The sequence below is a fragment of the Hordeum vulgare genome, chromosome 6H (assembly GCF_904849725.1).
Source record: "Hordeum vulgare subsp. vulgare chromosome 6H, MorexV3_pseudomolecules_assembly, whole genome shotgun sequence".
Lineage (NCBI taxonomy): Eukaryota > Viridiplantae > Streptophyta > Magnoliopsida > Poales > Poaceae > Hordeum > Hordeum vulgare.
In genome coordinates this window covers 61,252,006-61,277,873 of record NC_058523.1, presented here as the reverse complement: position 1 = coordinate 61,277,873, position 25,868 = coordinate 61,252,006, and the positions used below count along the sequence as shown (strand labels likewise).

Below are 25,868 nucleotides of genomic sequence, written 5' to 3'. Positions count from 1 at the left end.
AAAATACTTTTCCGCCGCCACAAGCTTCTATCTCCGCAAGATCCCATCTGGGGCACGTTCTGGTTCCCTGCCAGAGGGGGGATTCGGATACGGAGGGCTTCTTCATCAACACCATGGCCTCTCCGATGATGCGTGAGTAGTTCACCATAGACCTTCGGGTCCATAGCTAGTAGCTAGATGGCTTCTTCTCTCTCTTGGATCTTCAATACAAAGTTTTCCATGATCTTCATGGAGATCTATCCGATATAATCTTATTTTACGGTGTGTTTGTCGAGATCCAATGAATTGTGGATTTATGATCAGATTATCTATGAATCTTATTTGAGTTTCTTCTGATCTCTTATATGCATGATTTCATATCCTTGTAATTCTCTTCGAGTTGTGGGTTTTGTTTGGCCAACTTGATCTATGATTCTTGCAATGGGAGAAGTGCTTGGTTTTGGGTTCATACCGTGCGGTGACCTCACCCAGTGACAGAAGGGGTAGCAAGGCACGCATCGTGTTGTTGCCATCAAGGGTAAAAAGATGGGGTTTACATCATTGGTTTGAGTTTATCCCTCTACATCATGTCATCTTGCTTAAGGCATTACTCTGTTCGTCATGAACTCAATACACTAGATGCATGCTGGATAGCGGTCGATGTGTGGAGTATTAGTAGTAGATGTAGAAAGTATCGGTCTACTTGTCTCGGACGTGATGCCTATATGTATGATCATTGCCTTAGATATCGTCATGGCTTTGTGCGGTTCTATCAATTCCTCGACAGTAATTTGTTCACCCACCGTAATATTTTCTATTTTGAGAGAAGCCTCTAGTGAACACTATGGCCCCCGGGTCTACTTCACACCATATTTTCAGCCTTACACTTTTACTTCGCTGCACTTTCCGCCTTCAGTTCTCACTTTGCAATCAATCTTGAAGGGATTGACAACCCCTTTATAGCGTTGGGTGCAAGCTCGTTTGTGTTTGCGCAAGTACTCTGGACACTTAGCTTGATTCTCCTACTGGATTGACACCTTGGTTCTCAAAACTAAGGGAAATACTTACTGCTTCTGTGCTGCATCACCCTTTCCTCTTCAAGGGAAAAACCAACGCAAGCTCAAGAGGCAGCAACCAGCATCGTGCGCCATTTCCCCAGGCCACGGCGTAACGCGTAGAGCAGGCGCTAGATATCATGCACACTGATTTGTGCGGGCCAATCACTCCGGCAATGCCAGGCGGGAACAAATATTTCATGCTAGTGGTGGATGATTACAGTTGGTACATGTGGCTTGGACTGCTGAAATCGAAGGATGAGGCGCATGAGCATTTCAAGAAGGTTCAGGTTATGGGAGAAGCAGCCGGCCGGTGCAAGCTCCGAGCGTTCCGATCGGATCGCGGCGGAGAGTTTAACTCATTTGAGTTCAGGGAGCACTGCAAGCGCCAAGGGATCAAGCACTTCACAAAGGCGCCATACTTACCTCAGCAAAACGGCGTCAACAAGAGGCGCAACCAAACTGTGTTTGAGATGGCGAGATGCATGCTCGAAAACATGGGAGTGCTAGCGTTCTTCTGGGCAGAAGCGGTGAAGACGGCGCTGTACCTGCTGAATCGCGCTCCGACGAGGAGCCTAGACGGAATCACCCCAAACGAGGCATGGCATGGCCGTAAACCTAATGTGCAATGATGACCCACAAGTGTAGGGGATCTATCGTAGTATTTTCGATAAGTAAGAGTGTCGAACCCAATGAGGAGTAGAAGGATCTGACAAGTGGTTTTCAGCAAGGTATTTTGTGCAAGCACTGAAATTATCGGTAACAGATAGTTGTGTGATAAGATGATTCGTAGCAAGTAGCAAGTAACAATAGTAACAAAGGTGCAGCAAGATGGCCCAATCCCTTTTGTAGCAAGGGAAAACTGGACAAACTCTTATACGAGGTAAAGCGCTCCCGAGGACACATGGGAATTTCTGTCAAGCTAGTTTTCATCATGTTCATATGATTCGCGTTCGCTACTTTGATAGTTTGATATGTGGGTGAACCGGTGCTTGGGTGCTGCCCTTACTTGGACAAACATCCCACTTATGATTAACCCCTCTCGCAAGCATCCACAACTATGAAAGAAGAATTAAGACAAAGTCTAACCATAGCATTAAACTAGTGGATCCAAATCAGCCCCTTACGAAGCAACGCATCGATACGTCTCCGTCGTATCTACTTTCCCGAACTGTTTTGCCCTTGTTTTGGACTCTAATTTGCATGATTTGAATGGAACTAACCCGGACTAACGCTGTTTTCAGCAGAATTGCCATGGTGTTGTCTTTGTGCAGAAATAAAAGTTCTCGGAATGTCCTGATAATTTACGGAGATTTTTTCTGTAATAAAAGAAAAATACCTACGCAAAGATCCATCGGAGGAGGTGGACCAGTGGGCCACAAGCCCACAAACCGTGGCCACCCCCCTGGCCGCATCATGAGGGCTAGTGGGGCCCACGTGGCTCAACCGCCCCCAAACTCAGCTCTATATCTTCCGTCTCACCCGGAAAAAAATCAGAGAGAAGGTTTCATCGCGTTTTGCGATACGGAGGCGCCGCCACATCCTGTTCTTCATCTGGAGGGCAGATCTGGAGTTCGTTTCGGGCTCCGGAGAGGGAAATCGTCGCAATCGTCATCACCAACATTTCTCCATCCACAATTCCATGATGCTCTTCATCGTTCGTGAGTAATCTCATCATAGGCTTGCTGGACGGTGATGAGTTGGATGAGATCTATCATGTAATCGAGTTAGTTCTTGACGGGGATTGATCCCTAGTATCCACTATGTTCTAGATTGATGTTGCTACTACTTGGCTATGCTTAATGCTTGTCACTAGGGCCCGAGTGCCATGATTTCAGATCTGAACCTATTATGTTGTCGCCAATATATGTATGTTTTAGATCCTATCTTGCAAGTTGTAGTCACCTACTATGTGTTATGACCCGACAACCCCGGAGTGAAAATAGCCGGAACCACTCCCGGAGATGACCATAGTATGAGGAGTTCATGTATTCACCGCGTGTTAATGCGTTGGTCTGGTTCTTTATTAAAAGGAGAACCTTAATATCTCGTAGTTTCCATTAGGACCCCGCTGCCACGGGAGGGATGGACAATAGATGTCATGCAAGTTCTTTTCCCTAAGCACGTATGACTACATACGGAATCATGCCAACATTAGATTGACGAACGGGAGCTAGTTACATATCTCTCCGTGTTATAGCTGTTACATGATGAATCACATCCCTAATACTCATCCATCACCAATCCACTGCCTACGAGTCTTTTACTACTGGTCCTCGCTACGTTACTTTGTCTAGGCTTGTCCCTTCCTACAAAAGGGATTGGGCCACTTTGTTGCTACTGTTGCTACTACTGTTACTCTACTGCTGCTGCTACTGCTATTCCTTTCTACTTCGCTGTTACTTGTTGCAAGACCTTTTCCGACACCGTTGCCGGGGAAGAATATTCCCGTCCACGTGCAACCTACTGGCGCCATTGATACAACAGTTAGGAATAGTCTGCCGTCAACAGATAGTTTCTGGCACCATTGCTATCATACTACTTTGCTACTAATACTTTGCTTGCAGACACTAATCTTTCAGGTGTGGTTGAATGTGACAGACTCAGCTGCTAATACTCGAGAATATTCTTTCGCTTTCCCTTTGGCGAACCAACAAATTTGGGTTGAATACTCTACCCTCGAAAACTGTTGCGATCCCCTACACCTGTGGGTTATCAAGGCTTTTTCTGGCGCCGTTGCCGGGGAAGCACAGCTATATTCTCTGAGTCACTTGGGATTGACGTCTGTTGGTCACTATGAGGAAGCTGATAGATCCAACAACTAAAATCCTGCCTTCCACTACGAGGAGAGGTAGGGAACTACCATCTAGATCTGCACTTGATTCACCTTCAGCTTTGAGTAAGTTTGCGACTTCGCCTCCTGCTAGAAATCTTGATATGTCGCCTGTGCTTGATGATGCTACTTCTGCTGCCCATGATGCTATGCTAGATAGTATGCCTGATGATGCTATGCTTGATACTATGCCTGATGATGCTATGCTTGATACTATGTCTGATGATGCTATGCCTGATACTGCTTTGCCACTAGGTGCCCTTGATGCACATATTGCTAGAATTGCTTCTAGATGTGATGATACTTCTGAAACTGCTGATACTATTGAAGTAGAACCTGTTACTATGCCTGAATTGCCTGTTATGCCTGATACGCGCTATGTTATGGTGGGAGAGATAGCTGAAGATTTTCTTGCGTGTAAGGATAGCTATGATGTTGAGAAACTACTGCGCAAGTGGAAAGAAAATCTCTGAACTCTAGGATGAAATACGACCCGAAGTTTGCCACTTCGCCTATCTTTGTGACCCATAAGGATTATGAATTCTCTGTCGACCCTGAGTTAATCACTTTGGTCGAATCTGATCCTTTTCACGGTTATGAGTCTGAAACGGTTGTAGCCCATCTTACCAAAATGCATGATATAGCCACCCTATTCACTAGTGAGGAAAAGATTCGCCACTACTACATGCTCAAGTTGTTTCCTTTCTCGCTAAAGGATGACGCTAAGACTTGGTTCACTTCTCTTGCTCCTGGTTGTGTGTGTAGCCCCCAGGATATGGTCTACTACTTCTCTGAAAAATATTTCCCTGCCCATAAGAAGCAAGCTGCCTTGCAGGAAATATACAACTTTGCTCAAGCTGAAGAAGAGAGTCTCCCACAAGCTTGGGGGAGGCTCGTCCAACTTCTGAATGCTTTGCCTGATCACCCTCTTGAGAAGAATGAAATACTTGATATCTTCTGTAATGGACTTACCGATGCTTCCAATGACCACCTAGATAGTTGTGCCGGTTGTGTTTTTAGGAACGAACTCTAGAACAAGCTAAGATTCTACTGAATAACATCTTGTGCAATGAGAATGCTTGGACTATTCCCGAACCACCTCCTAAGCCAACTCCTAAGAAAAGAGGTATTCTATTCCTCAGTCCTGAAGATATGCAAGAAGACAAGAAATCTATGCGAGAGAAAGGCATTAAATCTGAAGATGTCAAAAATCTACCACCTATCGAAGAGATCCATGGTCTTGATAACCCGATACAGGTAGTAGAAGTAAATTCTCTGCGTAGGTTTGATGAGAGTGATACTCCTTTTGATAAACCTGCTAGCCTATGCCTGGATGAATTTGAGAAGTACATGAAGGATATTGTGACTAATAAGAGGAGGATACCTGAGGTTGAGATTTCCACCATGCTTGCTAATTATACCTTCAAGGGTGGAACTCCCAAGAAACTAGGTGATCCCGGTGTGCCCACTATACCTTGCTCCATTAAAGGCAACTACGTTAGAACTGCTTTATGTGACCTTGGAGCAGGTGTTAGTGTTATGCCTCTCTCTCTTTATCGTAGACTTGAACTGGATAAGTTGACACCCACTGAAATCTATGTGCAAATGGCTGACAAATCAACTGCTTTCCCTAACGGCATTTGCGAGGATGTGCCTGTTGTGGTTGCTAATGTCACTATCTTAACAAACTTTGTTATCTTGGATATTCCCGAGGACGATGCCATGGCGGTCATCCTCGGAAGACCCTTTTTAAACACTGCATGGGCTGTTATAGACTGCAACAAAGGAAATATTACTTTCCATGTTAACGGTAATGAGCATACGGTGCACTTTCCGAAGAAAGAATATCGAGTACATTGCATCAATGCTATCGAAAAAACTTCATTGATTATTATTGGGAGCTTTGAATGCCCTATTCCTCGTGTTAAGATGGAGTATGATTTGCTTGTTGGGGAGATACACATCCCCATTGAGGTGATTTAGTGACTATTCGAGAATTCTCCGTTCTCTTTTTGCGATTGGAAAAAGTTTGTCAAAGAGACTTGATCAACCTCACTGACGGATTTCTTTCAATGACCATTAGATGGATGAATCGAGGAGTGACAAACCTCTGTTCCAAGCTTTCACCTTAGGTTGCTTAGAAGAAAAATGATAGATTTAGCTTAGTTTTCTCTGTTTTCTGTTTTAGCGTCCGGTAGAAAAGTGGCCCGAAAATAAAAGTTCTCCGAATCTGTGAAAATCAAGTATGATTTTTTTCTGGATTTTTTGAAAAATACTAGGACAAAGAGTCTGTCTGGTGTTGTTTTTGTGCAGAAATAAAAGTTCTCGGAATGTCCTGAAAATTTATGGAGATTTTTTCTGGAATAAAAGAAAAATACATGCGCAAAGATCCACCGGAGGAGGTGGACCAGTGGGCCACAAGCCCACAGGCCGCGGCCACCCCCTGGCCGCGCCGTGAGGGCTTGTGGGGCCCACGTGGCTCCACCGCCCCCAAACTCAGCTCTATATCTACCGTCTCGCCCGAAACAAAATCAGAGAGAAGGTTTCATCGTGTTTTGCGATACGGAGGCGCCGCCACATCCTATTCTTCATCTGGAGGCAGATATGGAGTCCGTTTCGGGCTCCAGAGAGGGGAAACCGTCGCCATCGTCATCATCAACCTTTCTCCATCGACAATTCCATGATGCTCTTCATCGTTCGTGAGTAATCTCATCGTAGGCTTGCTGGACGGTGGTGAGTTGGATGAGATCTATCATGTAATCGAGTTAGTTCTTGACGGGGATTGATCGCTAGTATCCACTATGTTCTAGATTGATGTTGCTACTACTTGGCTATGCTTAATGCTTGTCATTAGGGCCCGAGTGCCATGATTTTAGATCTGAACCTATTATGTTGTCGCCAATATATGTGTGTTTTAGATCCTATCTTGCAAGTTGTAGTCACCTACTATGTGTTATGACCCGGCAACCCCGGAGTGACAATAGCCGGAACCACTCCCGGAGATTACCATAGTATGAGGAGTTCATGTATTCACCGCGTGTTAATGCGTTGGTCCGGTTCTTTATTAAAAGGAGAACCTTAATATCCCGTAATTTCCCTTAGGACTCCGCTGCCACGGGAGGGATAGACAATAGATTGTTGGAAATATGCCCTAGAGGCAATAATAATTAGTTATTATTATATTTTTGTGTTCATGATAATCGTTTATTATCCATGCTATAATTGTATTGATTGGAAACACAATACTTGTGTGGATACATAGACAAAACACTATCCCTAGTAAGCCTGTAGTTGACTAGCTCGTTGATCAAAGATGGTCAAGGTTTCCTGGCCATAGGCAAGTGTTGTTAGTTGATAACGGGATCACATCATTAGGAGAATCATGTGATGGACTAGACCCAAACTAATAGACGTAGCATGTTGATCGTGTCATTTTGTTGCTACTGTTTTCTGCGTGTCAAGTATTTGTTCCTATGACCATGAGATCATATAACTCACTGACACCGGAGGAATGCTTTGTGTGTATCAAACGTCGCAACGTAACTGGGTGACTATAAAGATGCTTTATAGGTATCTCCGAAGGTGTTCGTTGAGTTAGTATGGATCAAGACTGGGATTTGTCACTCCGTATGACGGAGAGGTATCTCGGGGCCCACTCGGTAATACAACATCACACACAAGCCTTGCAAGCAATGTGACTTAGTGTAAGTTGCGGGATCTTGTATTACGGAACGAGTAAAGAGACTTGTCGGTAAACGAGATTGAAATAGGTATGCGGATACTGACGATCGAATCTCAGGCAAGTAACATACCGAAGGACAAAGGGAATGACATACGGGATTATATGAATCCTTGGCACTGACGTTCAAACGATAAGATCTTCGTAGATTATGTAGGATCCAATATGGGCATCCAGGTCCCGCTATTGGATATTGACCGAGGAGTCTCTCGGGTCATGTCTACATAGTTCTCGAACCCGCAGGGTGTGCACACTTAAGGTTCGACGTTGTTTTATGCGTATTTGAGTTATATGGTTGGTTACCGAATGTTGTTCGGAGTCCCGGATGAGATCAAGGACGTCACGAGGGTTTCTGGAATGGTCCGGAAACAAAGATTGATATATAGGATGACCTCATTTGGTTACCGGAAGGTTTTCGTGCATTACCGGAAAAGTTTCGGGCTCGTCGGTAGTGTACTGGGAGTGCCGGGAGGGGTGCCGGGGACCATCAGGAGGGGTGTCACGCCCCAAGGGGTCTCATGGGCTATGGGAAGAGATAAACCAGCCCCTAGTGGGCTGGAATAAGTTCCCACTAAGGCCCATAAGGTTTGAGAAGGAAAAAACACAAGGTGGAAAGAGTTTCCAAGTGGGAAGGTGGAATCCTACTCCAAGTAGGATTGGAGTAGGACTCCTCCACCTCCAGTTTCGGCCAAACCTTTAGGTTTTGAGGCTGCCTCCTCCCCTCCCTCCCTCCTATATATAGTGGAGTTTTAGGGCTGATTTGAGACAACTTTTGCCACGACAGCCCGACCACATACCTCCACGGTTTTTCCTCTAGATCGCGTTTCTGCGAAGCTCGGGCGGAGCCCTGCTGAGATTAGATCACCACCAACCTCCGGAGCGCTGTTACGCTGCCGGAGAACTCATCTACCTCTTCGTCTCTCTTGCTAGATCAAGAAGGCTGAGATCATCGTCGAGCTGTACGTGTGCTGAACGCGGAGGTGCCGTCCGTTCGGCACTAGATCGGAGCGGATCGTGGGACGGATCGCGGGACGGTTTGTAGGACGGTTCGCGGGGAGGATCGAGGGACGTGAGGACGTTCCACTACATCAACCGCGTTTCTTAACGCTTCTGCTGTGCGATCTACAAGGGTACGTAGATCGGAAATCCCCTCTCGTAGATGGACATCACCATGATAGGTCTTCGTGCGCGTAAGAAAATTTTCGTTTCCCATGCGACGTTCCCCAACATAGATGTCATGCAAGTTCTTTTCCCTAAGCACGTATGACTACATACGGAATACATGCCTACATTAGATTGACGAACGGGAGCTAGTTACATATCTCTCCGTGTTATAACTGTTACATGATGAATCACATCCATAATACTCATCCATCACCGATCCACTGCCTACGAGTCTTTTACTACTGGTCCTCGCTATGTTACTTTGTCTAGGCTTGTCCCTTGCTACAAAAGGGATTGGGCCACTTTGTTGCTACTGTTGCTACTACTGTTACTCTACTGCTGCTGTTGCTACTGCTATTCCTTGCTACTTCGCTGTTACTTGTTGCAAGACCTTTTCCGACACCATTGCCGGGGAAGAATATTTCTCGTCCACCCGCAACCTACTGGCGCCATTGATACAACAGTTAGGAATAGTCTGCCGTCAACAGATCGTTTCTGGCACCGTTGCTATCATACTACTTTGCTACTGATACTTTGCTTGCAGACACTAATCTTTCAGGTGTGGTTGAATATGACAAACTCAGCTGCTAATACTTGAGAACATTCTTTCGCTTTCCCTTTGGCGAACCAACAAATTTGGGTTGAATACTCTACCTCGAAAACGGTTGCGATCCCCTACACCTGTCGGTTATCACGCATAAACTAGGGTTTAAGTTTTTGTCACTCTAGCAACCCATCATCTACTTACTACTTCCCAATGCCTTCCTCTAGGCCCAAATAATGGTGAAGTGTTATGTAGTCGACGTTCACATAACACCACTAGAGGAAAAACAACATAGAACACATCAAAATATCGAACGAATACCAAATTCACATGACTACTTATAGCAAGACTTATCCCATGTCCTCAGGAACAAAAGTAACTACTCACAAAGTATAACTAAGTTCATGAACAGAGAGGTATTGAATAGCATCAAGTATCTGAACATATAATCTTCCACCGAGTAATCCAACTAGCATCAACTACAAAGAGTAATTCTCACTACTAGCAACCTTACAAGTACCAATCGGAGTCGCGAGATGGAGATTGGTTACAAGAGATGAACTAGGGTTTGGAGATGAGATGGTGCTGATGAAGATGTTGATGGTGACGATCCCCCTCCGATGAGAGGAGTGTTGGTGATGACGATGGTGATGATTTCCCCCTCCGGGAGGGAAGTTTCCCCGGCAGGACGACCCTGCCGGAGCTCTAGATTGGTTCTGCTCAAATTCCGCCTCGTGGCGGCAGAGATTCTTCCTGAATGCCTGCTCCTGATTTTTTCTGAATGAAACCCTCATTATAGCAAAAGATGGGAGCCAAAGGGACAACAGGGAGCCCACAAGCCCCCTAGGCGCGGCCAGGGGGGTAGGCCGCGCCTAGCATGCTTGTGGCCTCCTGGTGGCTCCCCTCTGGTACTTCTTCCGCCCAGTATTTATTATAAAATCAAAAATAATTCCTTGTTGATTTTCACGGCTTTTGGAGTTGCGCAGAATAGGTATATCAAACTTGCTCCTTTTTCAGGCCAGAATTCCAGCTGCCGGCATTCTCCCTCTTCATGTAAACCTTGTAAAATAAGAGAGAAAAGGCATAAGTATTGTACCGTGAAGTGTAGTAACAGCCCATAAAGCAATAAATATCAACATAAAAGCATGATGCAAAATGGACGTATCAACTCCCCCAAGCTTAGACTTTGCTTGTCCTCAAGCGGAAACCAAGATCAATAAATATGTCCACATGTTTAGAGATAGAGGTGTCGACAAAACAAAATACGGACATGCAGGCATCATGATCATAATTAGAACAACAATTTCATCATGTAATCTCTTATGCTAAAGTGATAATTCCTTCACAAAGTAAAGTATGGATCAAGAACCTTATTGAGAATTAACAACCAATAGCCTTTAGTCATTGAAGCAATTGCAATTTATCATAACATCGGGAAGAGCCAAATAAGAGCTTGTAAAGCAAATCCACATACTCAATCATCCTTTCGTCTTCTACAATTGCTACAACTCACGTGGTACTCATGAGATCAAAGTTTTAGTCGGACACAGAGAAAGATTGGGGCTTATATTTCGCCTCCCAACTATTTACCTCAAGGGTAATGTCAACAATAATAATTCATGAATACTTACTTCTAGGTTGACATATGAATATAGATCTTTCCCTAGCATATGACGTTAGCCAAGATAAAGGCGAAATAAGGAATTGGTGTCGATCACCATGACACTTTTAAGGGCAAAAGTAAAGGTACAAGATAGGCCCTTCGCAGAGGGAAGCAGAGGTTGTCATGCGCTTTTGGGGTTTGGATGTGTGACCTCTTAGTGTGAAGGAACGTCACTTTATATTGCCTCTTGTGATAAAGAACTTTATTATGCAGTCTGTCGCTTTTATGTCTTCCTCATCACAGGTTCGTACAAAGCTTATTTTCCACACACTAATAGATCATACATAATTAGGGAGCAATTCTTATTGCTTGCACTGATGACAACTTACTTGAGGGATCTTCTTCAATCCAAAGGTAGGCATGGTGGACTCTCATGGCAAAACTGGGTTGAAGGTTTATGGATGCACAAGTAGTATCTCGACTTAGTGCGGAAGTTTTGGCTGATATGAGGTGGAAGCAAGCGTCACATGCTAAGGGATCTCTAGTCATATAACATTGTTAGGAACCAAGCAAACATAATTCATTATGTTGTCTTCCTTGTCCAACATCTACTTCTAAGCATGTAATAGTTTAATGAGTGTGCACAATCATAGATGGTGTCCAAGATGATATATTTATATGTGAACCTCTCTTTCTTTATTACTTGCTATTAATTGCAACAATGACCAAGGTCTATGTTTGTCCACCCACAACAAGTTTCAATCAACATTCTTTTTATATGTGAAGCCATCACTTCCCATAAGATCATTACATGATCTTTCATGCTTTTGTTCTTTCATCATTCTTTTCTTTCAGATCATGGCATGAGGCAAGGCCCTTAACTAAAACACTCTTTATTATATGACTCACGAGCTCGAATACATCAAGGGTGACACAAAGCAAAACTCAAGCCTAAAACACTAAGAACTTTATTCTGCTAGAGAAAGATAAAACCAAAAAGGATCAAACTAAGAAAAGGTAAAGGCAAAAGATGTGATGATGATACGATACCGGGGCAACTCCCCCAAGCTTGGCACAAGCCAAGGGGATTGCCCATACCCATGCTTAGTTGTCTTCCATTGAAGGTGATGGTGGTGGAGTTGTCTTGTCTTTTGATTCCAAGAGGGCCATCAATCTTTGATTTATACCTTGGAGTTCCGTGATATGTTTCTCCAGCAAAACAACTTCACGGGTGAGATAAGTATTACGAACATGAGTTATTTCACATAACCTCAAGAGTTCGATCAAGGATGGAGGAAAAAGATGGAGATAAGGTTGAAGAAAATCCTCTTCCTCAGCTCCTTCCTTGTTGAGCACAGATTGCCCTTCGTCCAACGCCGGATTCTCCTCCTTAATTTTTCCCTTAGTTTCTTCAACCAGCCTTTCCTTGGCCTCCATGACCTCCATTCTTTTTAGATCAGCATTTACTTCTTCATAGACTTGAGGGAGATCGTTCTCCCCGACAGATTCCTGAGATGACATCCTTGCCCTGAATCTGCGGCAGAAACAGGCTGAAAATGAAAACAGGGGATAATTGCATGATACAAGGGTCAGACCTTTTCGGAGAACATATAATGAATTTTTCCCGACCAGAAGGAGTACTCCGCAAGAAAACGGAGTCCGGGAGGCACACGAGGTGGTCACAAGCCCCCCAGGCGCGGCCGGGGGGTGGCCCGCGCCTGGCAGGCTTGTCGCCTCCTCGTACGCTTTTCGTACTACTTTAAATTTTTCTATTTTTCTAAACAAATCCAAAACGGATAAAAATTCCTAATGGCAAAGTTTTGGAGTCGGTTTACTTACCGAATCACATACCTCTCCGTTTTTGAGTCTGAAACAGGCTGATAAATATCCCTTATGTACTCCTCTGGAGTTAGGGTATTAATAATATTGCTTTCAACATTTATGGGAGTACTTGAGATATAATGCTTGATTCTTTGCCCATTTACCACTCTCGGAAAATTACCTTCCGTGTTGTTGATCTTGATGGCACCTGAACGATATACTTCTTCAACAATGTAAGGACCTTCCCATTTAGAGAGAAGCTTGCCTGCAAAAAATCTTAAACGAGAATTGTATAGCAAGACAAAATCACCTACATTGAACTCACGTTTTTGTATCCTTTTATCATGCCACCTCTTAACCTTTTCTTTAAACAATTTGGCATTTTCATATGCCTAAGCTCTCCATTCATCAAGTGAGCTAATATCAAATAACCTCTTCTCACCAGCAAGTTTGAAATCAAAGTTGAGCTCTTTGATTGCCCAATAAGCCTTATGCTCTAGCTCAAGAGGTAAATGACATGCTTTACCATAAACCATTTTGTATGGAGACATGCCCATGGGATTCTTATAAGCAGGTCTATAAGCCCACAGTGCATCATCAAGCTTCTTAGACCAATTTTTTCTAGACCTATTAACAGTCTTTTGTAGAATTAGTTTAATCTCTCTATTACTTAGCTCTACTTGACCACTGGACTGAGGATGATAGGGAGATGCAACTCTATGGTTGACATCATACTTAGCAAGGGTTTTACGGAAAGCACCATGAATGAAATGTGAACCACCATTGGTCATTCAATATCTAGGGACTCCAAATCTAGGAACAATAACTTCTTTAAGCATCCTGATAGAGGTGGTGTGATCAGCACTACTAGTTGGGATAGCTTCTACCCACTTAGTAATGTAGTCAACAACAACTAGGATATGAGTATACCCGTTGGACTTTGGAAAAGGTCCCATATAATCAAAACCCCAAACATCAAATGGTTCAATGACAAGTGAATAATTCATAGGCATCTCGTGACGTTTACTGATATTACCTATTCTTTGACATTCATCGCAAGACAAGACAAACTTACGGGCATCCTTGAAGAGAGTAAGCCAATAGAAACCTGATTACAACACCTTGTGTGCAGTTCTATCTCCCGCATGGTGTCATCCGTAAGCCTCGGAGTGACACTTATGTAGGATCTGTCCCTGTTCATGCTCAGGTACACAACGTCTAATAACACCATCTACTCCTTCTTTATAAAGGTGAGGATCATCCCAAAAGTAATGTCTCAAGTCAAAGAAGAATTTCTTCTTTTGCTGGTAAGTGAAGCTAGGTGGTATATATTTGGCAACGATATAATTTGCATAATCAGCATACCACGGTGTACTACGTGAAGCATTGATGAAATTCAATTGCTCATCAGGAAAGCTATCATCAATAGGTTGTGGGTCATCAAGAACATTCTCCAACCTAGACAAGTTATCTGTCACGGGGTTCTCAGCACCCTTCCTATCAACAACATGCAAATCAAATTCTTGTAGCAAGAGAACCCATCTGATAAGTCTAGGTTTAGCATCTTTCTTTTCCATGAGATACTTAATAGCAGCGTGATCAGTGTGAATAGTGACTTTGGAATCAACTATGTAAGATCTGAACTTTTCACATGCAAACACGACTCCTAAAAAGTCCTTTTCAGTAGTTGCATAGTTTCTTTGGGCACTGTCTAAAGTTTTTCTAGCATAGTGAATAACATTCAACTTCTTATCAACTCTTTTTCCTAGAACAGCGCCAACCGCATAATCACTAGCATCACACATGATTTCAAAAGATAAGTTCCAATCACGTGGTTGAACAATAGGCACAGTTATCAAGGCATTTTTAAGTATTTCGAAGGCTTCCTCACAATCATCGTCAAAAACAAAAGGAATATACTTTTGCAAGAGATTGGTAAGAGGCCTAGAAATCATAGAAAAGTCCTTTATGAACCTTCTATAGGAACCAGCATGACCAAGGAAACTTCTTATACCTTTGATATCTGTGGGGCATGGCATTTTCTCGATCGCATCAACCTTAGCCTTATCGACTTCAATACATCTTTCAGAAACTTTATGTCCTAAGATGATGCCTTCATTAACCATAAAGTGGCACTTCTCCCAATTCAAGACAAGGTTGGTATCTTTACATCTCTGCAAAACTCAATCAAGGTTGCTGAGGCAATCATCAAAAGAAGACTCGTAAACGGAGAAGTCATCCATGAAAACCTCAACAATCTTTTCACAAAAGTTAGAGAATATAGCCATCATACATCTTTGAAAGGTAGCAGGTGCATTACATAAGCCAAAAGGCATACGTCTATAAGCAAAGGAACCGAAAGGGCAGGTGAAAGTGGTTTTCTCCTGATCAGATTGTGCAACTGGTATTTGGGAGAAACCAGAATAACCATCTAGAAAGCAGAAGTGTGTGTATTTAGACAGTCTTTCTAGCATTTGGTCGATAAATGGCAAAGGGTAATGATCTTTCCTAGTTGTTTATTCAATTTCCTAAAATCAATCACCATCCTATAGCCAGTAATAATCCTCTGTGGGATCAATTCATCTTTATCATTAGGGACAACGGTAATACCTCCCTTCTTAGGGACGCAATGCACCGGACTTATCCAATCACTATGAGCAACAGGGTAGATAATACCTGCTTCCAGGAGCTTTAGTATTTCTTTTCTTACTACCTCTTTCATCTTAGGATTTAATCTCCATTGATGATCAGCAACTGGTTTGGAATCAGGATCGGTTTTAATCTTGTGCTGGCATAGAGTGGGACTAATGCCCCTAAGATCATCAAGAGTATATCCAATAGCAGCACGGTGCTTCCTCAGAAATTTTAATAACTTCTTTTCTTCATGCACTAATTATAACAGGATATATCTCTTTTTCATCAAGATAAGCATACTTAAGAGTATCACGTAACTGCTTAAGCTCAAACATAGGATCACCCTTTGGTGGGGGTGGATCTCCAAGCAGCTCAACAGGCAAATTATTCTTAAGGATGGGATGTTGTTCAAAGATAACTCTATTTATCTCATTCCTTTCATCCATATGCATATCATTTTCATGCTCAAGCAAGTATTGCTATAAAGGATCAGTAGGGGGCATATCAATAGAAGCTAGGGCAATAATTTCATCTTTACTAGACAACTCTTTTTCATGAGGTTGTCTACCAAACTTGGAGAAATTGAACTCATGTGACACACCTTCAAAGCCAACAGTGACAGTTTTCTTCTCACAGTCAATATGAGAATTGACAGTATTGAGGAAAGGTCTACCAAATATGATGGGACAAAAGCTATCTTGTGTGGTAGCAAGAACGAGGAAATCAGCAGGATACTTAGTTTTACCACACAAAACTTCAACATCCCTAACAATTCCCAAAGGGCAGATAGTATCTCTATAGGCAAGCTGAATAGTGACATCAATAGGTTCCATCTCGACAGGTGCAATCTCGTCTTTAATTTCATCATATAGAGATTGAGGTATTGCACTAACACTAGCACTCACGTCACATAAATCATGATAACAATGATCTCCTATCTTAACAGAAATAACAGGCGTGCCAATAACAGGCCTATGTTTGTCTCTAGCATGAGGTTTAGCAATTCTAGCAGCATCTTCACGGAAGTGAATATCATGGCTCTCAACATTGTCGGACAGAAGATCTTTGATAATAGCAATGCTAGGTTCAACTCTAATTTTCTCAGGGGGTGTAGGTGTTCTAATGTAGCCCCTACGTATCACAGTTGAAGCTTTAGAATGATCCTTTATCCTAACAGGGAAAGGTGGTTTCTCAATGTAAGCACTCGGAACAATAGGATCATTATAAGCAATGACTTTCTCTTCAACTGGGTCGGGTTTAACTACATTGACTTCTAAGGGAGGATGATATTTAAACCACTTCTCTTTAGGGAGATTGATATGAGCAGCAAATGAATCACACAATGAAGCTACTATCTCAGTGTCAAGTCCATATTTAGCGCTAAAATCACAAAAAGTATTTCTTTCGACAAAGTATTTAACGCAATCAAACTTGAGATTCATACCTGACTCCTTACCTTCATCAAACTCCCAATCATTAGAGTTGCGTTTAATTTTTTCCAATAAATTCCATTTGAGGTCAATATCTCTCTTCATAAAAGAACCGGTACAAGAAGTGTCAAGCATGGTGTGATTATCATGAGAAAGCCGAGCATAGAAGTTTTGAATAATAATTTCTCTCGAGAGCTCATGGTTGGGGCATGAATATAACATTGACTTAAGCCTCCCCCAAGCTTGAGCAATACTTTCTCTATCACGAGGCCAGATATTATAGATATAATTCCGATCACGATGTACCAAATGCATAGGATAAAACTTTTGATGAAATTCCAATTTCAATCGGTTGTAGTTCCATGATCTAGTATCATCACATAGCCTATACCATGTCAATGCTTTATCCCTCAAAGATAAGGGAAGACCTTCTTCTTGACCTCATCCTCGGGCAAACCTGCAAGCTTAAATAAACCACAAACTTCATCTACATAGATTAGATGCAAGTCGGGATGTGATGTTCCATCTCCTGTAAAATGATTAGCCAGCAGTTTCTCAAGCATACCCGAAGGAAATTCATAGCAAATATTTTCAGTAGGTGCAGCAGGTTGAGGAGCAACTCTTTGTGCTTCCATTCAAGGTGAAGATACCCCGAACAAGCTCCTCAAAGGATTAGTTTCCATAGTGACAAGTGACAATAAATTTCAGCACACTATATAAATGTTTCCTTACCAAACTCCACTTACCAAAGGCACTTCACTCCCCGGCAACGGTGCCAGAAAAGAGTCTTGATGACCCACAAGTGTAGGGGATCTATAGTAGTCCTTTCAATAAGTAAGAGTGTCGAACCCAACGATGAGCAGAAGGATCTGACAAGTGGTTTTCAGCAAGGCATTCTCTGCAAGCACTGAAATTATCGGTAACAGATAGTTGTGTGATAAGATGATTCGTAGCAAGTAGCAAGTAACAATAGTAACAAAGGTGCAGCAAGATGGCCCAATCCCTTTTGTAGCAAGGGAAAAGCCTGGACAAACTCTTATAGGAGGTAAAGCGCTCCCGAGGACACATGGGAATTTTTGTCAAGCTAGTTTTCATCATGTTCATATGATTCGCGTTCGCTACTTTGATAGTTTGATATGTGAGTGAACCGGTGCTTGGTGCTGCCCTTACTTGGACAAACATCCCACTTATGATTAATCCCTCTCGCAAGCATCTGCAACTACGAAAGAAGAATTAAGGCAAAGTCTAATCATAGCATTAAACTAGTGGATCCAAATCAGCCCCTTACGAAGCAACGCATAAACTAGGGTTTAAGCTTCTGTCACTCTAGCAACCCATCATCTACTTACTACTTCCCAATGCCTTCCTCTAGTCCCAAATAATGGTGATGTGTTATGTAGTCGACGTTCACATAACACCACTAGAGTAAAAACAACATACAACGCATCAAAATATCGAACGAATACTAAATTCACATGACTACTTATAGCAAGACTTATCCCATGTCCTCAGGAACAAAAGTAACTACTCACAAAACATAATTATGTTCATGACCAGAGAGGTATTGAATAGCATCAAGGATCTGAACATATAATCTTCCACCGAGTAATCCAACTAGCATCAACAACAAAGAGTAATTAACACTACTAGCAACCTTACAAGTACCAATCGAAGTCGCGAGACGGAGATTGGTTACAAGAGATGAACTAGGGTTTGGAGATGAGATGGTGCCGATGAAGATGTTGATGGTGATGAGCCCCCTCCGATGAGAGGAGTGTTGGTGATGATGATGGCGACGATTTCCCCCTCCGGGAGGGAAGTTTCCCCGGCACGACGATCCTGCCGGAACTCTAGATTGGTTGTGCTCAAGTTCCGCCTCGTGGCGACGGCGATTCCTCCCAAAAGCCTCCTCCTGATTTTTTCTGAATTAAACCCTCCTTATAGCAAAAGATTGGAGCCAGAGGGCCAACAGGGAACCCACAAGCCCCCTAGGCGCGGCGAGGGGTAGGCCGCGCCTAGCAGGCTTGTGCCTCGTGGTGGCCCCCCTCTGGTACTTCTTCTGCCTAGTATTTTTTATAAAATACAAAATAATTCCTCATTGATTTTCACGGCTTTTGGAGTTGTGCAGAATAGGTATCTCAAACTTGCTCCTTTTTCAGGCCAGAATTCCAGTTGCCCGCATTCTCCCTCTTCATGTAAACCTTGTAAAATAAGAGAGAAAAGGCATAAGTATTGTACCGTGAAGTGTAGTAACAACCCATAAAGCAACAAATATCAACATAAAAGCATGATGCAAAATGGACGTATCATGCAACACCTACGTACGTTTGGGTGCACAGTGCATGTGAAGAAGACAGGGCCAGGGATCACCAAGCTGTGAGATCGGTCCACACCGATGATCTTCGTTGGCTATGAAGAGGGATCAAAGGCGTACGATCCAGCAACCAAGAAAGTGCACGTAACACGTGACATTGTGTTTGAGGAGGGCCGCCCGTGGACCTGGAGCGTGCCCAGCACGGCAGGGGACGCGCCCATGACCACCACGTTGACCGTGGTGTACACCACAGGCCACGGTGTTCACGAGCTGGACACGGGCCCAGGGTCAACCAGGGGGAGCTGCATTTTCTTCACCACCTCGAGGAGAGTCGACCCCAGTCGCTGCAACATCGACACCTCGCAGGCATGGGGTGACCCCAGTCGAGGGCACACCGGCGTCGAGAGTGCATGAGTGCATGCCCGGATCATCCTCGACAGAGCCGAGCATGCCGGACCCAACACGACACATACGCTGGGCCACACCACCCAGCCATGATGGAGATCGGTGTGACATAGATGTTGGCCCCATCCGCTACAGGCGACTCTCCTGTGTCCTGGATGAAACAAAAGGAGACGTCGTACGCGAGACCATGGAGAACTGCTTGCTCAGTGCAGAGGAACCAACCACCATCGTCGAAGCACTGGCGGATCCTGCATGGAAAGGGTCCATGGACACGGAGATGGACTCTATCGCCGAGAATGCCGCATGGGAGCTTGTTGCTCTCCCGCATGGACAAAAGGCGATTGGGCTCAAATGGGTCTACAAAGTGAAGTGAGACCCTGACGGCAAGATCTTCAAGTACAAGGCGCGACTCGTCGCAAAGGGCTACACACAGCGGGAAGGCATGGACTTCGAGGAAGTGTTCGCGCCCGTGGCCAGGATGGAGACTGTCAGACTCTTCCTCGCACTCGCGGCACCCTCCAGTTGGGAGGTGCATCATATGGACGTAAAATCGGCGTTCCTCAATGGAGATCTCACAAAGGAAGTCTATGTGGCTCGGTCGCCCGGATACACGGTCGATGGCATGGAGAGTGCTGAAGCTCAGCAAGGTGCTCTATGGGTTGCGTCAGGCACTGAGAGCCTGGTATGCCAAGCTTGACGAGACACTGAACACGCTCGGGTTCACTCGCAGTCCATTGGAACATGTCGTCTATCGCAGAGGGGATGCTCAATCTTACCTGTCGGTGGGGGTGTATGTCGATGACCTGATCATCACAGGCACTGACAAGGCACAGATCATCGAGTTCAAGAAGCAGATGCAACAATTGTTCAAGATGAGCGACCACGGATTGCTCAGTTACTATCTGGGGATCGAGGTGACACAAACAGAAGGCACAATCATACTCTGTCAATGGAACTATGCAGAGAAAATTCTTGAGGTGGCTCGCATGTCAGAGTTCCATGGGTGTCAGAATCCAATGGAATGCATGCACAAGCTAAGGAAGGAAGATGATGCAAAACATGCCGATCCGTCCATGTATCGCAGCGTCATTGGGAGCTTGAGGTATCTCACTCACACCAGACCCGATATCACCTATCCGGTGGGAATTGTGAGCATGTTCATGGAGAAGCCGACGCTGACACACTGGACAGCAGTCAAGCAAATACTCAAATACGTGTGCAGTACTCTGAACTATGGGTGCTGCTATGTGCGAGCGGGAGCTGAAAGACTGATTGGATACAGTGACAGTGATCATGCCGGCGATGTGAGCGATAGGAAGAGCACTTCTGGGCAGGTATTCTTCTTTGGTGGGAATCCGATCTCGTAGACATCCCAGAAGCAGAAGATCGTTGCAACTAGCTCATGTGAAGCTGGATATGTCGCAGTTGAGGCGACGACCTGCCAAGGCCTCTGGCTGAGCCGTTTGCTTGCGGAGATGAAGGGAGAGACACCCACCAGATTCAGGCTGCTGGTGGACAACAAATCGGCAATAGCACTTGCAAAGAACCCCATCCACCATGACAGAAGCAAGCACATTGATGTTAAATTTCACTTCATACGTGAATGCGTGGAGGATGGGGAGCTGGAGCTGGAACACATTGGGACTGCTGATCAACTGGCAGATTTACTGACGAAGGCGCTCGGTCGGGTACGACATGTGGAGATGCGTCAGGGACTGGGAGTCAGGGAGATTAGCAAGAAAGATGGAGCTTAAGGGGGAGATTTCTTAGCCTAAGCTCCACCCAACTAGTATAGGATGATTTCTGTTAATAAGCACCTGCATGCCCGTAGTTGTAGTGGATTCATGCAGCGCGCAAGTAGGAGGAGGGGGAGTGCCTGCACGCACGATCAACCACCCCTCGCTCTGTTTCTGGTTTTCTGTTAGGCCCTGGTCTGCGTGGCGAGCTGGTGATCCGGACGCCATGGGATGGCGCGGTAGAATTGGATCGGCAGCAGGCTGATCGGGGCATGTAGCTAAGTAGCTTTTGGTTTTCAAAATAACAGATGTGATCAATAGAACAAAAAAGCTGGTAGCTTTCTCCAGCGCAAAACCTCTCCACTCTCGCAAGAACTCGCCTCTCTCTCCCGTTCTCACTCGATTCGGCAACAACAAGCCTGATGCCATTGTTGGGGTGACAACGGTGAGTGTGTGTGTGTGTGCGGGAGCAGTGGCGACGGTGGTGCTTCCCGTCGGCATGCGCTAACCCTAGATCGGTAGGGATTGTTGGTGGAGGCTGTCGCGCACGGTGAACCTCGTACCGTGTGTGTCCGACACCCCACCTTTTTACATAGCGTGGCGACACGAGCCACCAACCATAGTTTGGTTGGGCGCCCCCGATCAGGGCGCGAGTCAAGGGTCAGGTGGGCCGTTGGGTCCACACGGAAAAGAGATCAACCCAACATTTGCGACTTAATGGTACTGAAATCACCAAGCTTCCTGAAGAAATGGGGAAGCTACACTACTTAGAGACTCTCGATTTGCGTGGTTGTGATAACCTTACCACAAACTGGTGCACCTATTTATTCCCAAAAACCTTTGGTTGTGTGAAGATATGCTTGGGAGCATGCAAGCCTTGGAGGAACTATCACAAATCTATCAAATTGACAACCCACTGAAATTTGCAGAGGAGCTCGGGCATGTAACAAAATTGAAAAAGCTCTCACTGAGTTGTCAGACACCTCTTGGTCAAGGACATGATCCTATGCAAAGATTTTTGGAACTTATGAGGACAACTATAACCAACTATGACCAAGTTGGTGAAATACAACCTTCGATATCTTCATACTGCTGATATGCTATGAAGTTATCTGTTCTGGGATCCAAGTCACACCTTTCCGCACCTCCAAGTTATTAAAGTGACGGAGTCTATGAGTAGGGTTCCCTGGGGAATGTTGAGTAAATAGGCAATTTTCCGGGTATATTAATCCACGAAATAATAACTAGCATGGCATTGACTAGACTAATGACATACTGATCATGAACTAATCTAGCACATACTACGCATATAGTTGATACATCTATGCATGCCAGTAGTATTGCTAGGATTGAAACGAACGGGAGTGGGATAAACGAGCTATACCCTCCAGTAGGCTAGTTGGCCGTAGCAGCAATGTTGGCAGTGGATGCAGCGGTAGCATCCTCTACCCTCTTCTTCTCAGCTTCAAGGGCGAGACGATCGGCCTCGGACGGTTCAGCCATGGCGATGACGAGGACGACGTGGACGTAGACGAAGCAGACGGACGGAGGCAAGCAGTCGCGTGATTGCTCCCCAAAAACCTAATCGCCCCTCTCCCGTACAGGAACCGGAGAGGCGGGGTTTCGGAGGCCTGCTCTCCCGTCGACCGTGTACGTGGTGAACGGGACGGAGTCGCCGGCGGCAGCAGCAGCAAAGGAACGAGCGCGTGAGGCAGACACGATCTGATTCTCGTGACGGCTAGGGTTGGCGTTAGCCCTGCTTATATAGGCCGCCGGGTGGAGAGATGTGGGTTGAACCCACGTCCGAGTCGGTAACAACTCATGATCCGACGTCTCAGATCGTGACACATCCGTTACGTATTCTCCGTTCCTGACCGGAAAAAATAAGCACGTAGGTATGAGCTCGGCTCGGCTCATTCCTATAAGGCGCGGCGCGGCGTGACGAGGCGTGGCGTGGCGCGGCGGGCGGCGGAGGAGGAGTGCGCGAGGGCATCTTCTCTTCTCACTCTCCAATATCATGTAGAAGAGAGCCCCTTATAAAGGGGTCCAACTTCTTCTCCACTAGCGGGGTGGGACTAAACTTCCCACCACCACCTTGTCATGCCACCACCTACATGGGCCCTTGGAGATTTCTGAAATTCTCTTATGGGCCTAAGGCCCACTACTAATTTCAACAATCCCCCACCAGATCTCAAGGGCACATCGTGTTCCCTCGTTCCAATCACTGTTTTAATATACCAGCATTTCAGTGAAGACCTGTTAAGGTTGAGCTTCACCTAGAACAAGTAGCTACACCCCTTTACAACTAAACAATGGACTATGCCTTGAATTGTCAGTTTGGCGTAAAGAAGCTTCACCACAAGTCTTACTAGTACTAGGCTACCGAAGGCTGACCCCTCGGGTGGAGCATATAAGTCACACTCCTGGCCTATTCATGAGTTTACTGGAGATCACCCCAATCTCATAGACGGTGACCAGCAGTCAGGCTCATATAGGTGTGTTCCTCCAAAGATCGCTCTGTAGGACGGCATCTTGCTTACACATAAGCTTTATAACACATTAAGACAGTGGTCATCCTACCATACAGTATCCGAGAGTATTGCATCTCCAACGGAGTGGGTTAGTAAAGTTACTCTCCTCAGTTCACCACTGGCTTGTTTTCCCAGGTCCAAGGTCACGGGATCTCCGATCATATAGGTTGGGTTACTGCCATGGCAACTCATGTGGGTCTCATACCCATCTCCCTCGATGCACTATCTATCACAACACGTGATACCCCTTTAGTAAAGGGGTCTGCCAGATTCTTAGCCATTTGGATGTAAGCCAACGCTATCACTCCAGAGTTTCTCAAACGTCTGACAGACTTCAATCTCATTCTTATATGTTTGTTAGACTTCATATTATACTTTGAACTCTTCACTTTGACAATAACTGCCTAATTATCGTAGTTCATAAGGATAGCCGGAATCGGCTTCTCAACCACAGGTAAGTCCATCAAAAGTTCTCGAAGAAATTCTGCTTCGACACCAGATGTGTCTAATGCTGTTAATTCTGCTTCCATTGTCGATCTCGTTAAGATCGTTTGCTTGCAAGACTTCCAGGAAACAGCACCACCCCCAAGAGTAAACATATACCCAGTAGTGGCCTTCATCTCATCAGCATCACAGATCCAATTCGCATCACTATACCCTTCATGTACCGATGGATATCCCGTATAGTGAAGTCCGTGGTTGACAGTACCTTTCAAGTAGCGCATAATTCTTTCAATAGCATGCCAATGAACATTGCCCGGGTTTGCAACAAACCGACTAAGTTTTCTCACAACAAACGCGATGTCAGGCCTCGTTGCGCTAGCTAGGTACATAAGCGAACCGATAATTTGAGAGAAACTCAATTGATCTATAGATGTGCCTTTAAACTTTCGAATAAGCACACTAGGATCATATGGTGTTTGAGAAATTTTGCAGTCTGAATATCCAAAGCGACTCAAAATCTTCTCAACATAGTGGGATTGCAGAAGTGTAATCCCACCCTCATCATCTCTCAAAAGCTTGATGTTCAAGATAACATCAGCCACCCCAAGGTCCTTTATCTCAAAGTTTTGAGACAGAAAAGACTTAACCTCCTCAATTACTTTGAGGTTGGTTCCAAATATCAGTATGTCATCAAGATACAAGCACAATATAACTCCTTCGCCCCCACCATGGCAATAGTATACACATTTGTCAGCTTCATTAACAACGAAGCCAACAGATGTCAGAGTTCTATTAAACTTCTCATGCCATTGTTTAGGTGCTTGTCTCAGACCATATAACGATTTCATCAACTTACACACCTTTCCTTCCTGACCTTCTATCATAAAGCCATCTGGCTGTTGCATATAGATTTCCTCATTTAGCTCTCCATTCAGGAAAGTCGTCTTAACGTCCATTTGATGAACGAGAAGACTATGCGAGGCCGCCAATGAGAGTAGTACTCAAATGGTGGTCAATCTAGCCACAGGTGAATAAGTATCAAAGAAATCTTCTTCTTCCTTCTGGGCATAGCCCTTGGCCACAAGCCTAGCCTTGTACTTTTCAATTGTACCATCGGGCCTAAGCTTCTTTTTGAACACCCACTTGCATCCCAATGGTTTGCAACCATATGGACGATCAGTAATTTCTCATGTCCCATTAGCCATGATGGAATCCATCTCGCTACGGACCGCAGCTTTCCAGTAATCAGCATCTGGAGAAGCATACGCTTCTGAAATAGAAGTGGGATTATCATCCATGAGGTATACAAAGAAATCATCACCAAAGTTCTTTGCAATCCTTTGTCTCTTGCCCCTACCAAGGGTTTCCTCGTCATCCTCCTCAGGATTATCATCATGTGTTTGTTCATAATATTCCATAGGAATGGCAGGCTCAGGAGTTATCTCAGATTCCTGTCTAGAAGTGCTTTGCATATCTCTCATGGGAAATATATCCTCAAAGAATATAGCATCCCTCGACTCCATTATTGTACCGAACTTCACGTCAGGTACCTCAGATTTCACTACTAGAAATCTATAGCCTACGCTAGTCTTAGCATATCCCAAATTAACGCAGTCCACAGCCTTTGGTCCAAGCT

General features: G+C 44.6%; 1 pseudogene; it reads left to right on the top strand.

The window, feature by feature from the left end:
- The window catches only part of LOC123405085, a 61,276-nt pseudogene extending 38,923 nt beyond the window's left edge, over nucleotides 1-22,353 (top strand).
- The last annotated feature ends 3,515 nt before the right edge of the window (nucleotides 22,354-25,868 follow it).